Raw genomic sequence first — 18,755 nt, 5'->3', positions numbered from 1 at the left:
TAAGTCACTCCAGCCTCTTGATCATTTTGGTTGCTCTATTCTGAACCTCTTCCAACACTAAAATATACTTTTCAAGGTGATGAGACCAGACCTCTGCATTGCTGTTGGTGGCCAAACATTCCTGAGCCTCTTAGTGCTTCTGAAGAAAGGGAAGCAAAGCTGAAGTTACAACGTGGTTTGACCTGTGACATCATGTTCCCAGTCAGTAAGAAAAATAAACAAAGCAACTATCGGAATAAGTCTCTCTTGGCCCCAAAGCAATCTTTTGATAAAGGGATGTGAGCATTTAGTCCAAGGGTAGGCAAACTAAGACCCAGGGGTGGATCTGGCCCAATCGCCTTCTAAATCTGGCCCGCAGATGGTCCGGGAATCTGCGTGTTTTTACATGAGTAGAATGTGTGCTTTTATTTAAAATGCATCTCTGGGTTATTTGTGGGGCCTGCCTGGTGTTTTTACATGAGTAGAATGTGTGCTGTTATTTAAAATGCATCTCTGGGTTATTTGTGGGGCATAGGAATTTGTTAATTTCCCCCCCAAAATATAGTCCAGCCCTCCACAAGGTCTGAGGGACAGTGGACAGGCCCCCTGCTGAAAAAGTCTGCTGACCCCTGTCTACGGCTAACTCCGCAAAGACTTTTATTTTGCCAAAGGATAGTATACTGTGTTTGCTAAGAAGGTAGGTGCTCTAGAGGGCCATTTTGCTACAAAGGGAGAGATTGCCTGGGACCTTACAAGGAGGAGATGCTGCCTAAGTACCAGTATGTGTTCTCTCAGACATCTTGTGGGAACTGCCCTTTGCTTTACTGGAAGGAACATGAATGTATGTGGTTTTTAATAGCTTCTGAAATGTTAAGCTTTTGTTGTATTGAATTCTTATAATAGGTATTTGAATTTGTGTGCCATTCTCTGGGAGATGCCTTGGGAGCCTTTTTTGGCTAAAAGGAGGCATATAAAACAGTAACATAACGTAACATTTTGAGAAAAGATGTGTGGTGGGAAAAACAGCCAACCCCCTTAAGTCTCCTTGTAGAAAGTTATGCTGCCAGAATTCCCTCTCAACTTTTTTGCCTCAAGATGGCAATTGAAAGTGCTCTAGATTCCATCTGCGTAGGACAGGAATTTTCAGAACAGCTCTTTCAGAAAAGGAAAGTTTTGCCTTCCCTCCAAGAAGTCACTAGGATCAGAGAAGTTGCAAAGCTCATTGGGAGTCATTCCACAGCTTCAGAGGCATTGCTTGCAAAGTTCCTGTTGCTTCCAAATGTGTTATCTCACTTGGTGTAGGAGAGAATGGGAGGACGACTTCCCATAACCGCAATGCCGAACAATGGAGAGTGTCTCTGAATCCACACCCTATTTTTAAAGCACATGACGTCCCCCAAAGAATCCTGGGAACTGTAGTTTAGACCTCACAGAGCTATAATGCCCAGCACCCTTAACAAACTACTGTTCCCAGGATTCTGTGAGGGAAGTGATGTGCTTTAAGTGAATCATGCACATTTGGCCTCAGGTTGGCTACAGTGATAACAGGATACTGGACTAGATGCTCCTTTGGCCTGATCTAGCAAGCAGGCTCTTCCTATGTTATTCTGATCCACATGAGTAAGGAGACGGAAAACAAACTCACATAAACATCAGGCATGATAACCTAAATAAAATGACTAAATGAGCCAACCACGTAGGTAGTTTTTTTTACAAAACCTGAATACTTAAAAATAACACTGAGAGCCAATGTGGTGTAGTGGTTAAGAGCGGTAGACTTGTAATCTGGTGAACCGGGTTCTCGTCTCCGCTCCTCCACATGCAGCTGCTGGGTGACCTTGGGCTAGTCACACTTCTCTGAAGTCTCTCAGCCCCACTCACCTCACAGAGTGTTTGTTGTGGGGGAGGAAGGGAAAGGAGAATGTTAGCTGCTTTGAGACTCCTTCAGGTAGTGATAAAGCAGGATATCAAATCCAAACTCTTCTTCTTCTTCTGTTCAGAACCCTCTGCTCCCTGCCACATTATTATCTGAATGTCCATAAGGTTCAAATGGTTTCATTTCTAAAAATGGGGTAAAGCCTGAACCCTGTTCAGAGGGGTTTTCTCCCTGAAAAGGAGCTGCCTGGGGGGGAGCAGAGAAATGAGGCTTGCATACACTTTTAAACAAAATAGGAACATCCAGTATTCATATGACTTCAAAGCATTGCTTTAATGTGCGCTGTAAACTTGGTGCCCTTCTACCTTGCCAAAACTCTGTGATCCGGCTCTGGCTTTCAGGTCTGTCTAAACAAACACACACTGAAAACACAGCATAAACTTTCACCAGCTGGACCTCTCCGGGGCTGACATTTGGTCATGACCATCGCCTCTCAATAGCTCCCCCCCCCTTCACCTTCCACCAGAGACGGGTGCCAAACATGTTCTAATTTCCATGTGTAATGTTTTACTTGGAAAGGATCAGTGACAACTGCAGGGAAGAAGTTAACAACCAGCTTCAATTGCTTGGAGTATGCCAGTACCGGGGGTGAGGGTGGGGGGATGGGAGAATGGAGAGAGCAGAGGAGAATCATACTAGAAGACCAAGCAAACTGAGGAGCACGAAGGGGTGATATTATAGACAATCACATAAATGTAGGGTCAAAAGGGGGCAATGTTTGCTGTGCTTTGAGGACCAACTAATCTTGTGTGCCCCCACCCACCCAGTCAAAGAGAAGGCAGTTCCAGACTGTCATTGTTTTCAGGTGGAAATCAATCGCACACCAGCAAATTCAGGTTGCATAAAAATGTAGCTAATTTAGGGAAAAGAATTGAGCCTCAGTGGTAGAGTATCTGCTTTGCATGCAGAAGTTCTCTGGTTCAGTCCTCAGCATCCTCAGGTAACTCTGTGAATGTGTCTGAAACTAGTCAGTATAGCCCGTACTGAGCTAGATGGACCAATAGTCTGACTCTGTATATGGCAGCTTCCTATGTTCCTCCATTTTGGAGCACTTATGGAACAACTCTGCTTCCCCAAAACTGCCAGTCAATCTTTTTTTTTTTTTTCCCATAGAGGTAGTGGAAAATGCATGTGAAAGTGTAGGATAAAGACTGCTTGATGTTTAATAAATAGTTTGCATCGCTTGCAAACTTTGAGCAGACAAATCAGGATGATTGCTCAGCAAACAGGCTGTCTAGAAGCAACCAGATTGCAGAAAAGAATGTATACAGAAAGTCAATGTGTAACAAAGCAAGCCAAAGCCACTTACTGTACATAGATGTCAAATATACAGGACCTAGTGAAACACACAGAAACTCAAATGCAAAAGTATCCATTAGAGTAACTAGCCACTCTGACTAGGCAAAAGCACATTTTCAACTCAAATTAGGCAATTAATATCCAAAACAAAAGAATGAGATTAAATACTCATAATATTTTTTGGTATGGCGAAGACACTACAAAGGAATCTCATTTGTTTTGCATACTGAATATATTGCTTGTACACCTTTTGTACAGGGAAAGCTGGCATAACTGCATTGAACACATAATAAAAAACCAGCTCTTGCCCTGCAATAAGAGTATTCACTATATGTAATTCAAAGTGCAGCATTCCCTTATAATAACTTTATCACTTCAAAATGTTGGTTAATTAGTAAGCCCAGTTACCTCTTCTTTTGCCTTCTCATGTGATGCTCAAAATCTCCTCAAAACTCACAATCAGAGTATGTTGTCAGCTGATGTTGTTTCTCTCTCTTTTCCCACTATAATTGCAAAAATCTAAAAATAAATTTAAAAATAATTTAAAAAAATTAAAAACAATCTGAGTATCACTTTTGCGTTTGCTTTGCCAGGATACAGGGGAGTTGCTGTTGCTTTTGAAATTGTGCTTAAATGAGCAGAAAGTGGTTTAGTATAAAATCCAAAACATGGTGATGCATCATATGAATTTAGAATCGAATTAGGAGAAAGCAGATGTGCAAGAGAGCATGTCAATTCGCCCAGCAGTTTCCTTGTCACAGATTCATACAAAAAAGTGGGTTTGATGTTTCCTGTTCTCACACTTACCTAATTTTTGATATTTATTTTTAAAGAAACTAATGCAGAAATACCACCATACCACCCACTTTCTAAGAATATTAATGGTCTTTCTCAAAAAACCATTCTTTGTTGAAACATTTCTACCTATAATTTTCTTTTTTTGCTCATGTTTTAATTTTAACAAATATTTAATTTTAACAAATATAGTACACTATAACAAAGTGTACTATAAACATAACAAACAAGAGTATTATTTGCTCTCTCATGTGCTCACCCTGGCTTTCAGCAACAACTATAATATATTCCCCAGTTGTTTGTGAGAATGTGGAGCAAAGGACATCCACTTAAAATAAATTTACAGCACCAGCCCAGGATTGCACTCCCTACCCCCACAAGGATTAGATCAGATTCCAAGTCATTCCCAAAGCAGGTCATATATACCAAGCATTTTACTGTCTCTCAGAAATCTACTTCTCCGTTGACCCAACAGCAGTAACACTGACATTACTTCATTTTGAGGAATCATTTGGAAGACTGTCATTATTTATTTATTTATTGTATTTGTTGTTCTGCAGTTTCTAGGTGGTTTATTAAGAGCTATGAATTCAGTATCTTCTAGGGTTGCCGTTTGACTAATCAATATCAACCAAATGACAAACACAAACCTTTAACCATTCAGTATTTAAAAGCCTAAAAAGAAGAAGAAGAAGAATAGTAACAAAAGTAAAGCCATGCCCTCAGTTTGCAGCTAAAGGGGAAACAGCTCTTTTGGCAAAGTAAATGACTCACCTATTTTCTTTTCAGTGTTGTGTTTCATATTTCTATAATATATGTTTCTCCACAGGCTTCTGATTAATATTTATTTGAAGTACAGGCTTGTGTCGGCTACACTGGTTGCATACACACCATACACTTAAAGCACATTTAAAATAAGTTTCCCCTACCAAAGTATATTAAGAGCTGTGGTTTGTTAAGGTGATGGGAATTATAGCTCTGTGAAGGGTAAACTACTGTCCCAAGCATTATTTTAGAGAAGACATGGTGCAGGGGGATGTGCTTTAAATGTAAAGGTGTGTAAGCAGCCCCAGCCTCTTAGCTATAACTTTTTCAAACATTTCCTCTCTGTGTGGTATTTACTTTATATACTTATTGTGATGACCCCAAAGGGATCGCCTTCTGTTCTTCTCCTACATAATGAAACAGATATGTTGCCAGTTGTTATGAGAGCTTATTTGTATATGTTCTATTTTGAGCTCAAAATCTAAGCCACGAGGGACCAGAGATTACCTAAACTTTGCCTCAAGGAGCAATCTTTAAATGATTCCATAAAAGGAGGTACTTGGCTCCCAAAAATTCATTGCTTTAATATTTTCCCCCTTCTGTGTGTGAGTGTGTGTAAACACATTCACACACGTGTATATACCGGTATATGTTGTGTGTGTCATATCTACACACAGATACACAGTTCTGAGGTTGCCACTGCCAAATTTAAAATAAGATTGGAAGATGTTTTCATAAAGCAAAATTTGCCTTAGCTGACAAACATTTTTTTTAAATAATATTTATTTTTGAATTTAAAAATATTGTATTGTTTATATACTTGTACTTTCATAACAAATTTCCATCTTCCCCCTTTCCCTAATATATTCCATGTGTACATGTCTGTTTCCGTAAAAGTGAAGGTAATGTGCTGGATTTTGGATAGCTGTGACTGTTGAGCATTCTTATCTATTCTGATCCGAACAAGTTGTTTCAGAGAGAGCCATGAGTTGCTGGTGTTCTCATTGTTATACTGTCTCTTCTGATGTACTAAATAAACCTGTATCACATTTCCTCAAAATAATCTCTGGCTCTCATGTTTTTTAGAGCCTTACTTTGCATTGGTATCTTTCCCATGAGGGAGCTATGCCATACTTAACAAACTTAATATGCACACCTTGCTATTTTATGATTAAGTAAGACCAGGAATAGACAAACTTGGCCCTCCAGATGTTTTGGGACTACAGCTCCCATCATCCCTGACCACTGGACCTGTTAGCTAGGGATGATGGGAGTTGTATTCTCAAAACATCTGGAGGGCCAAGTTTGCCTATGCCTGAGTAAGACCATTATTGCAGATGCTGCCTGTCAGATCTTAACAGTTATTCTGCAAAGGAGGGTTTTTGTTCACCTAAGTCACAACCAAATTACAGTGCCATAAGTGGTGCCATTAGGGCACCTTGGGGCTGGAGCAAAGGAACCTCATACACAGCAGAGCTGGCTTACCACATGTTGCAGTAGGTAAAATAATACACATACCACATTAAGAGCAGGACCTGCTCCCCCCCCCCCCATCAAGCCTGTTAAAACCACACTCTGAACTGCACCGTTTCCTGACATCTTGGACGGACATAACAGCTTGCTTACCCAATGCCCTGGCAGAAATAACACTGTTCTAGTGGCCAGTTTGCTTGGGACTGAAGAAACAAGCGGGAAAGGACACTCAGATCCCATTTAATGACCAAAGGAACAAAAACCGCCAACTGTTAATCAAGCAAGAACCCCAGCACACGAAGATCAACCTTACCTGAGCTGGGTATCATGTTCAGCACTTTGTTATGGCCTTGAATAACTGACTTCCCCTTCGCTTCTGTGTCTTGTCTTTACTTTGTAAGCCTGGTAGCATATCCTGCTTTCCTCTTTTCTATTCATGTGAGCAGCTTTGGGTGAGGATAATTGTCTGAAAAGTAGTAAACAAATAAAATACAGGAATACTTCACATTTGCAGCACAGAGACCAAGATAAATTTATAGGGACATATGCATGTAATTGCCTGGTTTAAGGCTATTTGGTGATTTTAAGTGCCTGCAAATTATTCAATGTTTATAGTTAACAATTAACTTATTTTGATTCTGTTGTACAGGGGAACACAGTTACTATTCATTCTGGTTGGCTAAAATGTCACAAGCCTTCTAATTTCCTATGGGCCATAATAAAACAAGTTCTTATGCATAGCACCTTTTGCATTTTCAAAATGCTTCAAATAATTATCTTGGTAATCCTGTAATCAGGGCTATTAAAAACACAAATCAGTGTTATTAGAAACAAAACCCAAGGAAACAGATAGCAAATTAACAAGAGAAACAGGGGAAAAAGAGAAACATCAAAATGTCAGGTCAAAGGCTGGAATAAGGATGTTTTCAGGTGGTGGTAAAATTTAATCAAGGAGTATGCTAAGTGGATCCTCTGGGGTGTGGAGTTTCAAAAATTAGATGCCACAACTGAGAAAGCCCTCTTGCATGATCTTGCATGGAAATGAGAAGAGAAGAGGTGGACAGACAGGTGGTAGATTGAGTTCTACAAGTAGATCTAATATTATCTGCAATAGATTAGAAAGAACTGATTTCTAATTGTTCAGAAATGGCAAAAATGAAAAAAGCTTATTTTTTACTTCTAAATTAGAAAATCCATAGCCTGGAGCCACTCAGTTATATCTGCAAGTTTTCCCTGTTTATACCACATGGGGTCCAGTAGACAACTGGCTCCATCACCTCCTCAGCCACCACTTTGCACCTGGTTCTAGTTGGTGGACCTCAGAGATTAACTTGTTTTGATTATATTGTAATCAAGAGTCAGTTAGTATTTGTGCTGGTTGGCTAAAACCTCAAGTCTTCTAATATCCTATGGGCCATAATAAAATAAGTACTTATGCATAACACCTTTTACATTTTCAAAATGCTTAGAAGGGGGGGGGGACAAAACAAAACATGCTTAGAATAATTATCTTAGCAATGAACACAAAAAACCCGTAACCAGTGTTATTAAGAAGACAAATCACAATAAAGTAAGGAACTAAGTAGAGGCCAAAAGTCTGAAGACTGCCCCCTTCTGCTTTAAGCTTCTTGCTCCCAACCTTAGGATTATTAAAGTGATAACCAGCACTTTGAACCATGCTCAGAAATTGACCATCAGGAAGTGCAACTGATATAAAAGAGAAGCCCCATTCTCCAGAAAGCTGGCATGAGTGAGATGCTGCATTATATACTAGCTGTAGCTTCCAGATGGTTTGCAGAAGCAACCTCATGTAAAGCATACTATAGTAGTCTAGTGTCTGTATAATGAAGACATGTCTGATCAAATACTAGGCCCATCTTCCTCCCAAACCTGGGCAGCTGGCACACCATCCACTGCTGAGCAAAATCACTCCTCAGCACAGCTACCATATGGGAACCCAGCAGCAAAGCCAAGTCCAGGCCTGGGGAAGCTCCTTAAATGCTCTCACTGTTCATGCAAAGGGTTACAGTTTAGTTACTATCCTCACCTGAGAGAACTAAAGCACTGAGAGACAGTGACTGGCCTACAGCCACCTAGTGAGTTAGTTCCTGGCAAAGGAAAATTTCAAACCCAGAACTAACACTAGGGTTGGGTTGCACGCCTTTGTGTAAGGAGAGTGCGGGTGGGGGGAAGTGTTGGTGTTTTTGAGGTTTTGCACGTAGCATTTGGGTAGATATCTAATAATTTATATGGATCTAATCACACACTTTGATAAAACATTCTGCAGCGATAAATACAGACATTGTTGACAATAATAGACGCCCACAGATTCTAAAAATAAACCAAAAATTTCCCCTCCTCCCTATTTCCTTTGTCTGTTTTCTTCTAAACTGCTGGAACTGTTCATTCATTTTTTTAATGCCTTTTTAATCTCTGAGGTCTAGTTACTCTAGAGCACTGATCTTCAACTGATGGGTCAGGACCTCAAACTTGGTTGCAAGCCAAATTTAAGTGGGTCACACCAGAGAGGCATAACCATCCTTCTTCTTTAACAGGATTTTTTTTAAAAGGGGAAAGATGGTTAAGTAGAAAGAACAGGAACGGCTGGAGAGAGACAAGGAAAAAGTGAGAGGGAAGAGGAAAAAACAGAGACATAAGGCAGAAAACAGGATTGCATATAACTGGCTGAGATTAGCAGATGAAGACTGCAATCTGAAGGAGCCTGGAGACCATGCTCAGGAAAGGTTTAAAGAGTTGCGTCTGTTAGTCTGCAGAAGAGTTGGTTAAGAGACGATACAATAGGCATTTTCAAACATTTGAAGGGGTGTCAGATGATGGAGCAAATTTGTTTTCTGTTGCTCCAGAGACAGGACACAAACCAATGGGTTTAAAATTACAAGAAAATGATTTGGAATACTGTAAACTTAAGAAATTCTTGGCAATCTAAGCTGCTTGATGGTGGAACAGACTGTCTGTGGGGCCTCTCCAGATACCCTTTTTGTTATGAATTCACGATTGTGCTCATGGCAGAGTTGGTGTGGCTATATGTGATCCTGCCTTCAACTGTTGGAACCTGCAAAATTTTTGGGACTGACATACTGCTTCACTTCCATTCAATGTATGTCCTGGACCTTCTTGCTTAAATCCTGTAACTTTCCAAACCACAAATGTTCCAGTTTATTTTTGTCCCAATTTTGTTGCACTATAGTGTAAGAGTGCACTGCAATTTGTGAAGGATACTGACAAGCTGGAACATGTACAGAGGAGGACGACCAAGATGATCAAGGGTTTGGAAACCAAGCCTTATGAGGAACAGTTGAGGGAATTGGGTATGTTTAGCCTGGAAAAGAGGGGACTGAGAGGATATATGCTAGCCATCTCCAAATATCTAAAGGGCTGTCACATGAAAGATGGAGCAAGCTTCTTTTCTCCTGCTCTGGAGGGTAGGACTCAAACCAATGGTTTTAAGTTAAAAGAAAGGAGATCTTGACTAAAAACCAGAAAGAACTTACTGACAGTAAGAGCTGTTTGACAGTGGAATGGACTCCCTCAGGAGGTTGTGGACTCTCCTTCCATGGAGGTTTTTAAACAGAGGTTGCATGGCCATTGTCATGGATGTTTTCGTTGAGATTCCTGCAATACAGGGGGGGTTGGACTAGATGACCCTGGGGTCCCTTCCAACTCTACGATTCTGTGAACCTATGATTCTATCAGGGATACTGTAACAGTGGATTTCCTGCCTTGGCAAGGGATTGAACTAGATGACCAACTTTATGATTCTATTATTGATCTTTAGGGTTTAATTATCAGAAGCAGACTAAATTACAACAGAGTAAGTAAGCATCATACAAAGTTGCTTGTTCTGTATATCCTTTTCAAATAATACTTCTCTTGTTGGCAAATTTTGGTTAGCTTTCTTCAGAATTGCATGAAAATATATAGCATTGTGCAGGGTACATGCAGCACTGATAAAATTCCTATCAGCATGGGATGGATCAAATACTACTACCATGTGAAAAAAAATGCCAGAGATAAAGACACACAATCTCAAGTGACCAGAGTTTCTCAATCCAAAGCTGGCAAGTCTGAATTGCTGACTATCTCCAGTCCATGAGAAAGACACCATCAGATGATTTATGAGGGTGGTATTTATCACTAACATATGTGAAATACATTAGGCTACTATTCTAACAGGTGGAAGGTAAAAGGCTGCATGTGGTTAAGTGGGTGCTTGTATTTAGGAACATCATCCCAGTGCCAAGGCACGTCTCCCAGACTGTGTTTTGTTTGCTGTCATCCATCGATAAAGTTTGATAGTCAGGAGGCATCAGCAAGTGGGGGAAGAGAGCATTACAGACTATGTCATTCTATGCTTTGAAAAGTAAAAACAGTGTGCTGAAAGTGAGACAGCAAATATGCAAGGGGGTAAATTTATGCCCTTCAGAAGCACTCATGAGAACTGAATTCAATGTTAAAGTCAGCAGAAGGCATGTGAAAACATGCACTTAGGCTGCACCATCTGCACAACTGGCTTATATACAGCTGAGGAACAGTAGCTTGATTCTTTCGGTATTTCTATGATCAACAACCAAATACTAACCCTTTTTACTCAGAAGTGAAAGTCTTAATTCCGTGCAAGCAAATTGCATCGAAAACTGCATGGGTGATCCACTGGAACACCATGGTTTCATGTGAAACAAATCATTCCACGAGTTGCTCATAGCAGCAGGTGGTAAAGAAATATCCCTTATAAGTTATGGGATACTTGGATTTTTTTTAAAAAAAAAAACTTTGCTATAAAGAAGTGTGGAATTAGTGTGGCAAAGCCCATGCAACATTTCACAATCTGTCCATGTCAGCATTCCACTCAAATTTTCCATGCAGAAGCTTAGAAAGCGAAAGCTTCTCAGCTAGCTAAAACCAATTTTTAAGGCTGCAGTTCTATACACATTTGCCAAGGAGTAAGCCTATGTAGTAATAGCCTATGTAGCATGTATCACTAAACTATGGTTTGGTGATACATGTCTGAACTGGAATGAGCCCCAGCAAGAGTTCAGCTGGCACATTGCCCCTTCCCCTCTCCTGCACTGCTTAGAGGAGGACACTGACAGCATTTAGTTTCACTTCCATAGAATCATGGCTTCTTCTTAAGCTATTTTGAAACTGACCAGAGTTTGAAACTGACCTCTGGTTCCTACACAACAAGGAGCCAAGATTCTGTACAAGAAAAATGAAATTCCACTGAATTCTTCTTCCTGGCTACATAGGAGAAGGAGAACACAGGCGCTTGAGAGCCAGATTAGATGGATGATACATTAGCTAAGTATCTGTGGATATTAATGTGCAGGTTTTTTTGTTTTGTTTTTTTACACAAATTGCAGTGTGCCCCTCACCCCATTCCAGATCACAGCATGAGGGATGGGACACTTTATGCCTTTACCATCACCCTAACTGTGGCCCCACTCTTCATAAGTATTAAAAAAACCCACAAAGTTCCCTGAAACATACATAGAAAAGACACTGGTATACAGATGAGTTTGTCTTCAAAGTCGGTAATAGTTAAGGTCACTCCTCATTAGGATACTCTTCAAGAATAGTGAACATGTAGCCCTCCAAATTTTGATAGACTACAACTCCCATTAGCCTTGACTATTAGCCATGCTGACTTGGGCTAATGGGAGATAATGTTCCATGACATACAAGGGTCACATGTTCCCCCATTACGGCTGTACCTGAAACTCATTGGCCATTAAGGGTATACATCAACAGCAAAGGCATCCATTTTAAATTCAAAGAACTGCTATCCTACCAGCACCTTATTCCACCTTATTGTGCCTAACCAGGTGTCCTCTCCAGTAACAAAGTCAGGAGTACATGCAGATTTGAAATATGGTAATATAGCCCTGTGCAAAACAGTAACTTCGCTGACCTAAACTTCAATCTGCAATCCTGTGCACACTTACTTTGAAGTAAATCCTATTTCACTCAGCGGTTCTTTATTTTGAAAAACTATGAATAATATTGGCCTACAGGTTGCACGCCCTAGTCTTTAAAAAGTCAACATTTTCTTGCATAAGAACAATGGAACAGGTTAAATAAACTGAGATCTATCACTATGGCTGCAGTACTATGTACACTTGCTTCTGAGTAAAGATGCATATAATTAGGATGTATATAATCACCTCTTTCTGACTCAAAGAATGAATCTCTCTATAAAGCAGTTAGCACAAGAATCTGTGCATGTTATCTAGCCTATCTTGGAGGACTCCTGTTAGCAGCTGGCAGAAGTCGACACCAACTCTGTTCTGCAATTAAAATAAACTCCCTAGGACTCTCTCAGTAGACCATACAAGAGCCTACGGTGCATGTATAGTGCCATATCAGCCTTAGTGGAAAGACAAGAACAAAGAACCATAGCAATTCCCACTGATAAATCTAGAAGCACAGCTGAATAATGAACTCTTCCCCCAACTCCCACCCCAAGTGTCTAACATTTCCTCCAAAATCCCCACTTCCCCTGTCTTTCCCCAATGTTTCAGCAGTGGTACCCCTATCCCCATTAAGTTCTCTAATTCTTCCCAAATGCAGTGAGCTCTTATTTAATGCCACAGCTGTTGGGGAGGAAATCACAAATAGCAGAAGGTGGATTAGTTGATAATGTACCAGTTCTTCCTCAGCAAATGCTGACACCTGTGTTTCACATGCTGCCTTTTCTGGCCCTCCCTCCTCGTCTACCAATGAAGTATGCATATAGTACACGGGTGTCAAACACAAGGCCCGCGGGCCAAATCCGGCCCGCCAGACCTCGTCATGTGGCCCGTGTAGCCAGCAATTCCTGGTGTCCGTAAGGGCCGCCCCCCTTCCCCCGCAAGCCCTTTTATCAATGACAAAGGCAGGAACGCTCCTTCCAAGCCTGTCCAGCTCTGCAAAAGGCAACTCTTTCACGCACTTGATTTGCAACCCAACTCAGCCGCGCGGTGCCCTTTCGGATTTCTCCCTCTCCTCGCCGAGCCCCGAATCGAGACCGCCCTCCGCTGTCAAGGCCTGTCTGGCTCGCAGTACCCATTGCGGCGCTTGCTTCTGGGAAATGTGGACTGCTTCCCGGCTCTCCGCCCTCGCTTTGCCCGCTTGGACGGAGCAAAGCACACGACACCGGCTGCGCCATCACGGGGTCCGCGCGCGTAAGAACCGCCGCTGCACACGAGGCTAGGGATCCTTCTCTCTCTCCCTCCCTCAGTTCACCTTTGGCCCTGATCGGAGAGGCCTGATCCCGGGCCATTGCTCGCTCTTCCCTCCTGCATGGGTGACTCGCCCGCCCCCGCCCCCGCCGCCGCCTCCTCCTCCTCCTCTCCTCCCAGAAAGGCAGGCTGGATGCGGGAGGGTCGCTGCACCTTTAAAGTGCTGCACATTTTCTGCTGTGTGTACAAACACCGAGGTCTAGCCGCAAAGTTAGCAAGCCTAGGCCCTTGTTAAGGTGGGCTGGAGGAGGGTTGGCTCGGAAAGCCGCGCGGGTCGCTCTGTGCGCGCCCCCCTCCAAGAAACCCACGCGCGACGGGTCGCTGCTGCAAAAAAATAAATAAAGAGAGCACGAAAGCAAAACCCGTGCACCAGGGGAAGCTTAGCCGGAGGAAGCCGAGGAGCGGCGGCGGACACATAGTCCTACAGATACAACTGGCCCTTTGAGGGTGACCAAACTGCTGATGCGGCCCCCGATGAATTTGAGTTTGACACCCCTGATATAGTATGTTTGGTGCTTGATTTATATCATTGGATTTATTGTCTATATGAATGTCTAAAGAGAACTAGAATTTGTTCCAACAACTGCTCCCTTTCTAGCTCTCTTCCCTCAAGCTAGCATCTTTGTTACATACTTACAAGGGTGCATAAGTTATAACTACAGACTAATCGTATTTTTAAAAGATTAAAGCCAGGAACTGCAGACATCAGAGGTAGTAAGCAGTGGTATCAGCAATTATTATACAATTTTTTTTTAGTCTCTAGAATTGTTGGCTTTCAGGTAACGTGCTTTCCATGGCTTGGGACTATGGCATTTAGCCAATGTTAATCCTTCTAAGTGTAGACCCGTTAAAATAAATGGGCACGTATAACTTAAGCACATTAATTTTAATGGGTCTACTCTGAGTATGACTTAGTTGGCTACAACCCTATCACACAAAACATGACATATCCTTGCATTACATTTGAGTTATGTTGCTTATTTCTTTAAGAAGGGATATTGAGAAAGACAGAGAGAGATGCTGTTAATAGCAAGGAATTCCACTCAGTATTTACACATTTGCTTGGCAATAGAGTGTTAAATATGTGATAAACGGAATGTCAATTGTTTCAATCTGATTTTTATTATTATTTATTTACATTATTTATACAGTGGTGCCTCGCAAGACGAAATTAATTTGTTCCGCGAGTCTCTTCATCTAGCGGTTTTTTCGTCTTGCGAAGCAACCCTATTAGCGGATTAGCGGCTATTAGCGGCTATTAGCGGCTTAAGGGATTAGCTGCTAAAAGGCTATTAGCAGCTTAGCGCCTTAGAAAAAGGGGGTGGGGAGCGGAAAAAAAATCTCAAGAATCGCAAGACATTTTCGTCTTGCGAAGCAAGCCCATAGAGAAATTCGTCCTGCGAAGCGCATTGAAAAACGGAAAACCCTTTCGTCTAGCGGGTTTTCCGTCTTGCGAGGCATTCGTCTTGCGGGGCACCACTGTATTTCACCATACTTGGTCACAAAGTGGTTTATATAATCAATAAAACAACTGATCACTCAAAATAATACAGTACTTAAAGCAAAGAAAAACCACAGGTCAAAATGTAAGCTCTATAGTCACCCACTATCTGCATTTATCCAGAAACAACTGAAAATGTTTTTATTCACTCAAGTTTTCCCAGCTGAAAGAACAGGTCTGTGCAACAGGTGTTTATTTAGTATTGTTTTTAAATTTATTTGCTGATATGTAACTGGTAGGTTATTGTTGTTTTTTGCATTTTGTAAATAGCCTTGTGACATAGGTGTGGAAAGCAATACCTCAAATTATGCAAACTACAACTTACTTAAAATGCCTGCTGAAATAGAAATATATTTGTCAAGTACCTGAAGTTTAAAAGGAAGGGGGGCCTGAGTGATCTCAGCCAGGAGGTAGTTCCACACAACATTTTTAAAATAAATAAAAAGATGTGGGTGGGGTGAGCTGAGATTCATCTGTGCCAAAGCCCACAGTGGTGAACTGGGTTCAAATGATCTAATCCTTGCTTTAAAAATGAACTCTCCACCATAGGCATATGAGTTTTGCAAGCTAGCTATAGCCAAAATAAGAATGCCATTAAAAGTCTAAGATTTTAGAATTGCAATTTAAATTGAAATGATATGTAAGAATTTTAAAAACAAAATTAACTATAGAGTTTCACAAGTGTAGCGGAGAAGACACACTCTTTCCGGGCCCATTTTACTTTTCTGAGCTTCTGATATGACAACCAAGTTCATGACCTTCTGAAAAATTATATCCAGAACTGTTAATTCCCAACAACTTATTGAGAGCTGATAAGAGACAAAAAGAGCTAAGATGTAGAAACATGTTGGAATATCTATTTAAAGGACTTAATGTGTTTGTGGACTGTAACAAATTAAGCAACACATTTGGACATGTCTACTGCAATAAGCTTAACATTTTCTTCTACAAAAAAATTGCTACCTCATTTCCTGGTGTTAGGACTTTTATCCTTTCTTTACTTCATGTCATGCGTAGACTTGAAGTTTTGTTGCTCTTTTTCTACCTTGAAACAGAGGAGAAACAATTGTTTACAAATGGAGACTCACACAGTAGGAATGAACCAAGCATTCATGTTCCGGTTTCACAATCTTTACAAAATGATTTTTCCAATATGATTTCTGCTACACTGCATCTGAGAACTGTTCAACGTATAGGCAGAAACAGAAGGGGGCAATTGCTCTTCCCCTTGTAAAACTGTCACAAAATTAGGGTAGCCATGTACTCTTTGAAGGGTGTCATGTCCAAGTCGAGTTTAAAGATATGAAAGATCCCAAAGGGAAAGAAGGGGCACTGAGGTTGCCCATCAACAGTCAGCATACTTTAGTAGTCTCACAGGTTGTATTATGTTCTAGGTATTGTATTTCCATTCAAATTGTACTGTAGTAATTATTTCTAATATTGCATCTATACCTATAAATTAGCACGTGCAAATTTTAAGCATATATTTGTTCTCTTTTTGGGTAATGCATAAAATACTACAAAACAAATACATGCAGTGCAGGTAACCCCATGTGTGCTATACATGCATGTGACTATACACTTATTGTTGATGTCTGTCTGTCTCAAGAGACAATGGAGTGCGCCTCTGGGAGTGAAGCCAAACCACTGGAAAATCACAGCACCTACTGTGGCTGCAGAGATGAGTAATTTGTAACTACTACCTCTCACGTTGTTTTTGCTGCATTAGCAGCACCAAAGTGACCTCTCTGGGGCGCAAGCCTGGGTAGGGTGTATGAAGGTTCTGGGCTGCCAGGATGACTTCGTTAATGTGGTCCAAAGGAAAGGAAAGCAATACGTTTGGAACCAGCTTGGCTGCAGGAGTTGCCAGAAGGAGGGCATACAAGGCGCCATCCAACTGTCTTAGGGACTGCACTCTGGATTTGTGTAGGGTTTACTCCTTAGCCTTTATTTCTCCCAAAATATGTCCCACAAGGCAGCGGGTACAGATTTTTTCCTTGGGATTTAATCCCAAAGCCTTTTTCACAAATGAGTATACCACAAGACAGTGGAGGCTTAGGGTCAGTTTTTTCCACTTACACATAAATGTGAAATAAATATTAGTTCCCCAAAATTAAATCCATTTACTAAAATGTTAATAGAATACTGTACTCTCAAGAAGTATTTTTAATAATTTGGTGCCACCAAGTGGTAAATAACTACATTCCAGCTTGCAGACAGTGCTGTAAAAAAAGGTACGAACTAGGAGGAAAACACTTTTCATTTTTGTTTTTACAGCTGCAGTTTTGAGGCAATGAAGCAATTATTTCCTGCTGTTGGACTTTTCCTTTTATGCTTTCTTAATGTTCATGCCATGTGTAGACTTGGTTAGGGTGACATTCATGAAGAGCAATCTATAAACTGTTTCTTTTTTTTCCTTTTTTTTTCTATAAACTGTTTCTCAAACTCAATGCAAAATCTGCAAATCAAATTTAAAGGTTTGTCTAGCTGTATGAAAACATTAGTCAAGCTGATCTCATTGATTCACCACTTCAGATATTAACTGAAACATGAAAAAAGATGGAAACCCCTTTAAAATATAGTCTGCCCAGAGACTCAGATCTGTAAGAATGTTTAAAGTTCTTAAATTTTCTCAGGCAGCCTTTTCCTCCATCTGTGCAGAAAATCCCTTTCTTGAGACATTCCCACCCAAACGCTTGCTAAAGTAAATGAACTGTACCTAAGCCCTTTGAAGAGCAGACCCAGTAAAGTCAGTGGACCCAAGTGAGTCATGACCATTATTTTCAATGGCTTGTATCCCATTCTAGTCCTACTCAGAGCAGCTCTGAGTTAATTGAAGTTACGAGAAAGGAATTTCCGACTAAACATCAGGAAGAACTTTCTGCTGTTCCACTAGGGAGTGGAATCCCTTGGAAGGTGGTGGACGCTCCTTCCTTGGAGGTTTTTAAGCAGAGGTTGGACGGCCATCAGTTATGGATGCTTTAGTTGCGATTCCTCCATTGCAGGGGGTTGGGCTAGATGACCCTCAGGATCCCTTCTGACTCTACGACTTCGGTTCATCTGTTTCAATAGGATTACTCTTGAGAAGGACTTACTGGAGACGACCCAATGTGCTTACTCTGAGCAGGTCTGAACACGGAACACAACCCCAAGGCAGGTTTCAGGCTTGTAGCCTATCCTTTAAACGACACTCTCCTTCAGGAGCAAAATAAGGGCTTACTTCAGAGTAAACAGGGCCGTGCTGTATCAGGTTTAAGCAGCTTTGGCCGACTAAAATCCACTCCTGCCAGGCACCTGTTTGAGGGTAAGATTTTCCTCCCAAGTTTAGCAAGGCAGTAATGGAGGTGGGGGGAGGGGAGGAAATAAGAGGGGGGCAAAAGGGGCAGAGTATATTTCGAAGTGGGTGAATTGTGACCCACATGTGACCCACATCTCTGAAATAAAAAGTACACAGTATGACAGGAACCCAGTAATTTGGGGGTGGGGAGCGCTCCTTGGGGGGGGGGCTTGCCCTCCATAGGATGACGATAATTTTTTTTTCAAAGGGGCGGGGGGGGTTAATAAATAATTTTTTTAAAAAAACACACAACCCGCCATTTTCTCGGTCGCATTGGGAGCAGGGCGGCCCGTTGGCCACCAGCTGGGGCTGCTGAGCGAGCAGGCGAGCTCTCCCCTCAGAAAATCCCTTCCCGCCTTTTCGGAAGGAGGCGGCCCCTAATTCCACCCCAGTGGGAGTTTTTTTGTGGGGGGGGGGGAGGAGGAGGAGACC

At 41.5% G+C, this 18,755-nt stretch overlaps 1 long non-coding RNA gene across 1 annotated transcript; it reads right to left on the bottom strand.

Moving 5' to 3' along the window:
- Positions 1 to 3,618: 3,618 nt before the first annotated feature.
- On the bottom strand, positions 3,619 to 18,705 carry LOC310683953. The gene is made up of 4 exons (XR_014514581.1): positions 18,577 to 18,705; positions 15,950 to 16,027; positions 6,561 to 6,713; positions 3,619 to 3,733 (listed from the first exon to the last, which is right to left on the bottom strand). It is a non-coding gene; the product is annotated as an uncharacterized lncRNA (long non-coding RNA).
- Between the last annotated feature and the right edge of the window lie 50 nt (positions 18,706 to 18,755).

Source organism: Podarcis tiliguerta, assembly GCF_965153285.1.
Source record: "Podarcis tiliguerta genome assembly, chromosome: 8".
Classification (NCBI taxonomy): Eukaryota; Metazoa; Chordata; class Lepidosauria; order Squamata; family Lacertidae; genus Podarcis; species Podarcis tiliguerta.
This window is presented reverse-complemented; position numbering and strand designations above follow the sequence as displayed.